Raw genomic sequence first — 6,663 nt, 5'->3', positions numbered from 1 at the left:
CTAAAAAAACTGAACCAAACTATACTGCTGAACACCCCTAATGTCGATGATGTGTATAAGATGTCAGAGATTCGCAAAGTCTTCAAGGTGGAGTTTGTCCCTTTAGGCGATCCAGAGTCATGACCTGCTTACCCGGACCAACGATGGTTGCGAATCTTACCTTGAGGGGAATGTCAAAAGGTCGTCCCAAATCAAACACTAGTTGAATAAAATGGTCTTCAAATATACCATCTCTACGAGAGACAAGGTCATTGCTAGGGTAGATGTCCTCAACGTGCTACACTGAGGGGATTGGTGGCAGTGGTGGTTCATTGGTCTTTGTTGGTCGATGTATTTAAATAATGTGTTTGCATTTTTGACTTAATGTTATGAATTAATGTATTTTCATTTTTCAGTTAATGTTATGAATTAATGTATTTGAACTTATTTGATAACTTTGTTAATTAATGCAGTTGAAAATTTTGGTTTATTTTACAACTAAACATGGCTAAACACAAATTTTTAATGAATAAAGTACTTTTATTATTGATACAAAAATTCGATACAATGAACTTGTACAAAAATTTAACAAAAACTAAAACACCTGCTTACTTTTTTCTAGTCATCCGCTTCATCCCCCTCTTCATCAACTTACCAAACCACGATGGAGAAAACTTATTTGGCGGATTGATTTCAGTCCGTAGGTTATAAGGATGACCCCGGCTAGAAACACTGACCTTTTTCGTACTCAATCCACCTTTCTCTCCCTCTACCATGCCTGACTCAGCAGCCTTTCTAGGAGCAGTCACACCGGGGTTGTACTCGTCAACATCCACCTATTGTGCCACGTTCAAGTCAAGATTGCTCGGTCTATTGGGTGGTACATCAACACGAGCTTTGTCGATTGTAAAGTGCGAAGCGGTGCTACCACTCCCTCGAGAATTAACTAACATACGACTTGAGGTGTTATGAGAAGTAGTATGCCTTCAATGATAGGAACTATCAGTCGACACCTGTTGTGGTTGAGACAGTTGTGGATCATATATGCTCCAATACAGGAAATTACCTACACCAGTGGCAACCAAGCCTTCGATTTGATCATCCCTAATAAAGGCATCTACAATGGGATTGGGGAGAAGTCTGAGTACAGAAGATTATAGATTGAGCTCTCGTGTAATGTTGGTGATGGCAGTGGTGGTGGCTCGTAGTGGATGTGATAGCTGTGACGGGTAGGGTGGCTGTGATGGTTCTGGTGGTTGGTGGTGGGGGTGGTGGATATTGTTGGTAATAAAAAAAATTGTTGACAGACTAGAAAATGTTGCAGTTGTTGCTGAGGTGGTTGCTAAGAAACTCCCTCTGACAATCTCAGCCATACTCCGAAAGCACCGAAGTACTAAGTCTGGTATTCAACAAATGATCAAAAGTCCGCGATTGGAAGGGGATATTGTTCTCGCAACCAAATGTTGCGGTGGTTGTCCCAATTCTCTATCCATCCCGCATGGAACTTGTTGCAGTCATGGTTTTGCACTCTGCAAAGAGTGATGCAATGCTCATCCATGCTAACGACTTTTGCAGGTGCAGGTTTGGGTTGTGCATACCCAAACTGACGCATCACTTGGTCCACGTGGTTTCGTTCGACACACTCAAACTACAACAACGACGCCACTGTGTCACATACTTCAGGACGTCCATGTAGCTTGTTGAGTATGATCAGTCCTTCGTACGGCTGCTAGATAAACTGTAATATATTGTTGGAAAATTAGAAAATTACAACCGTGTTTAATATTAACATACACAAAGCATAAACATTGACCTCCGCCATGTCTATTTTCTGCCTAAAAGACATTGTGGTCTTTGATGTCCACACTTTAGATCATGGGCAATGACTCCACCTACAATACATAATGTTTACAATCATATAAACTATGTACCATCAATAAAATATAGAAAAAATATGATCTGTTACCTCTGAGCAACTGGTATTTCAACTGGTGCAAGCTGTTGTTCCGAAATGGGCGCAAGTCATGGCATTCGCTCCCATGCCCAAATAAACAAAAGATAAAGAGGGTCATCCATTTTCTTGCAATTGTATTGTGATGCATGACACAATACCATTTAAAGATGTGTGAGACTTTCTGCCCTCGAATTGTAAGTGTGGATCCGTTAAAAATTGCAGCATTGGTAGATACGTCATGTGAGCATAGGCCGTTGACATATCCGTGAAGAGGACGGTACCAGAAAATAGAAGATGTGGCACCTAACGTATCTTCCAATAGATTCCAATGTATCTAAAGGCTCTTTGTCTCTGATATGGCAAACTCATGCCAACTTTATGTAAGATTTAGAAGAACTACTCACAATGCTATGCTCTAGTTGACCAAGAAGTCATAACTGCTATCTGTCTAGCCAGTTACAACTTATCCATCAATAGGTAGGTCATATATATGTGCCACATCTTCCAGTGTAATGATAATCTCATCCACCGGCAATATGAAGGTGTGAGTCTTCGACCTCTACCATCATATGTAAAATCTGGTCAAACCATAATTATTAAATAATAAATTAAATATGAGCAAATATGGTTAGAAAATTTAGCAATCAAAATTTGATTATTTAAATATGATATTTGGACTTAGTGGATTTTTCTAGGTCAGAAACATAGTTTTATGCATAAAAATATGCACTAAAAATTTAACTGATAGTACCGGCTGAGATTTGTCTAGTACTGTAGTTGAGAAAATTAATTATGAGTGAGAAATGTTAAAAAGTTAAATATTTGTTGTTGAGGTGGTAAAAATAATTAAAGCGCACATTAAAACACTAATCTTAAAGGTTTTGGCCCAAAATTGGGCTAACGGGCTAAAACAAGTGAATCGAGCCCAAGCCCGCATATATATATCCACATTTAATGAGTTTTCAGCCACCAATTCCCCAATTTTATGAGAGAGACACGGAATTGAGAGAAGAGAAAAGAGAGGAAAGAAAACCCAGCCACCCTCACCTTCACACCACTATAACTTTTGCTACGAAACTCCGATTGATGAGCCATTTATGGCCATGCGTCGCTCTCTTCGTCCTCTTCAATTTTATCTAGGTATTGTGGTAATTCTCTAAACTCTTCTCAGTTTTGTTTTTCCTCTGAAAACGCATTTTGGCTTTGGGTTTTGAGAAATTTTGTGGTTTTGATTGTTTAGGGGTGCTCTAATATGAACTATTGGTGAGTTCCACTAACTAATTTTGTGGGTTAAGGTAAGGAATCCTCTAACCCTTGTAATTTATGAGATTTTGTGATCCCTAAGTTGATATATGTATGTGTTAGAGTATTGGGTACACTTTTAGAACTTGAATCTTGCTTGTGAAAGTACTTGGTGGAGCTTGGAGCTGAGTTTTGGTGGAGACTCCCAAGTGAGGGCTTGAATTTGACTTCCAAGAGGTACGATTTAAGTTTCATTTAAGTACCATATGGTGTGATGAGAATTCCTAGGTTAAATGCCGCTAGGATTAGGTTTGAATTATGTATTTAGATGAATTCGATATTCGTAGATATTATGTTGTGGTATTTGAGGGTTTGGATGAGATTTGTGTAACAGTGCATAATTGATGTGTTGTTGGAATTATTATTAGATAATGAATTTTTGTGATTTGTGAGTTATTGTGTGATGTCATATGAGATTGAATGGATTTTGGATATTGAATGTGTTAATAAATGGAATGATTGTTGAATAAAAAGAATTTAGGAATTTAGGAGTGGAATGTAATGAATTTGGGTTGGATTATGTAGATGAGATGAGTTTGAATTTGGTTGAGTGTAAATTGGTGAATTTGGTTGGATTGGGGTTAATTTGATAGATAAAAATGAATTTGGCTTGTGAACCTTGGAAAAATGGTGATTTCTGTTTTTAGGTAAAAACTAATTTTTGACCAACTTCGGTGGTCCGTAATTCGGTCCTCGGAGTTGGAAATTATTCAAAACTAGATTTTTATGAAAGTTCATTCAACGATCTTTCCAATGGTTTAATAATGGTTGAAAAAAGAATTTTCTGAAAAATGTTATGAGGTTTTGAAAATTGGACTGAAAAACTAATTTCTGCAACATATCAAATTTTTTGTTTTCTTATATGGATGCGTAAGCGGCATTTGACATGTGTACGCGGGCATTGGCCTCTGCCAAGTGCCTCTGCGTATGTGGACACTACATGCATACACGTAATGGTCCAAAATTAGGCTCATGCGTACGCGACACCATGCATGCGTACGCAACTTACTAAATTTTCACCTTATATGTATGCGGGCCTTTGCATACGTAAGCGGATTCCCAAATTTTCTGCCTGTGCGTACGCACACTACATGTATGCGTACGCATACTTCCCAGAATTTGGAAAAATGTGTTTATATGGTTTTCAACCATTATTTTGGCCTTCTAAACCTTTTTAAACTTCGATACGAGTCTAGAGTCGGTGGAATTGAGGATGGACGAGTTAGAGGTAAAGACAAATGAATTGAGTTAGTAAAATTGAGAGAAATGGACAAGATGTTAAGTGATATATGATGATTATGAATGATATAATTGATGATGAGAGTGAATGTGTAAGAACCACGACTAATTAACCGTTGAATTAGATAATTAATATTGCCCAAAATAGGATCCAAAAATTTAGAATGAGAATTTGAGGATTTAAATATGATTTTTGGATTTAGTAGATTTTTTCTGAGTCAGAAAATGTATTTTTTGCAAAAAATCGAGAAAAACCGTGAATCGACAGCCAAATCGGTTGAACCGGTTCAAGTCTGTCTGATACTGTGCGAGAAAAATTAAAAACAGTAAAAAAATCTTAGAAAAATATTAGAAATGAAAAACCGGGTGTTAATTTTAAAAGTTTGGCCCAAAATTGGGCCAAACAGGCTAAAAATGCTAACAAGTTGGAACGGGCCCAAGTTGGGCCCAAACCCAACATATATATAGGTTCATAACTGAACCCATTCAACACATCAACACTTAAACACAACATACCTACCAGCTGAAAAGGGAAAGAAGAGAGACCTGATAGTTACTATTCATCATCATCTTCAAACGTTCATAACTTGAGCTACGGAGCTCTGATCGCTGCACCGTTTGTGACCATGCGTTCCTCGTGAAGAGCTCTACAAAATCCACCCAAGAAACTGGTAAGGTAATGACGAAATCCTTCTCAGTTCTTCCTTCCAAAATTTTGAAATTTTAGGGCTTTGTGTTAAGTGAAATTTTGTGATTTTGGGTGTTTAGGTACTCTCTAGCATTTGATTACCATTGGGTTTTGGCTTCCAAAACTGTTGGGTAAGGTAAGAGGTCTTGAACCCTTGTGAAATTTTAATTATGATGAACCCCAGGTTGATTAGTTATGATTTGTGTGTATATAGCTTGATTATTGTGAGTTTGGAAGCCTTTGGAATTGAGTTGATGCTTGTTGGAGTTGATTGGTGGCTTGGATTGTGGTTGGAAGCTTAACTTGTGCTCAATTGGTGTTTTGATACATATTGGGAATCGGCTAAGGTATGGTTTCGGTTTTCTCTATATAATATATAATATTTCTGGACACTTAGGCTAGTGACCCATAGGATATGATTGAAATAAATTGGTTGTTGGAATTGTTGAGATTTGATGCATGATGAATTGATAAGCTTTGGCTATTTTGGTGAATTGTGCTTGTTAATGTTGATAAAATGATGTTGAAGAGTGATATTAAAGTTGAATGAGTTTAATTATGATGACTGTTAATGATATAATGATGATGGATGATTGTGTGGATTGAAAAATGGTTTGGTATGATATATGTGATGTTGAGGCCGATGATATAGTAATATGGACGGAAACTTTGGTATGAATGGTGGAAAGTGAGATGAAGGGTGAGTTATGATGTAAATTGGAGTTTGGAATGGTTTGATTTGGTTTTGGTTGTGTATTGCAAGGAATTGAGAAATTTGTGGAATTTGGTAAAAACTGGTTTTTAGTGAACTTTGAGGGGTCATAACTTGTGCCTTAATTTTCAAAATTTGTTGAAATTTGTTTAGAAATAAAGTTCATTGAAAAATCTTCAAATTGATATAAAGTTTGTAAACTTTGGATTTTTGTAGAGAAAGTTATGATCATTCAAAGTTTGGTGTAGAAATTTAAATTCTGCAATGTTGCAGAATTTTGTTATTTCTGGTTTGTGTGCGCATGCAGATGCCTTGTGTGCATGCACACCCCTGTGATTTTTCAAACCTGTGCACATGCACAGCCTTGTGCGCACGCACAGCCTTGTGCGCACGCACACACAGGGGAAGGCCTTTGGTTGAGGGCGCTAGCACAACCTGTGCGCGCACATAACCAACGAAGTTTTACAACCTGTGCGCACGCACATGTTGGGAAGGGCATTCTGTTGAGGGCGCTAGCGCACCTTGTGCGAGCGAATAGAATCGTGAAATTTTGTACTCATGCGTACGCACACCTATATGCGTACGCACACGTTTCAAAAATCTCTTTGGGCATGCGCACGCACACCCCTGTGCGTACGCACATGCCCTGTTTTTCAACTATTTCACCTTCCCAACAAGCTTGTATACTTCTGTGACACCTAATTAAGACTCTTGGGATTGTTATCGGGCATTAGAAAATGGTAAAGGTCCTAGGAGATTTGAATTGGTATTATTTTGAAAAGTTAGAAG

The sequence above is a fragment of the Arachis duranensis genome, chromosome 9 (genome assembly GCF_000817695.3).
Source record: "Arachis duranensis cultivar V14167 chromosome 9, aradu.V14167.gnm2.J7QH, whole genome shotgun sequence".
NCBI classification, from domain to species: Eukaryota; Viridiplantae; Streptophyta; class Magnoliopsida; order Fabales; family Fabaceae; genus Arachis; species Arachis duranensis.
The sequence above is the reverse complement of the archived record's forward strand: the minus strand, read 5'-3'. Positions refer to the sequence as shown.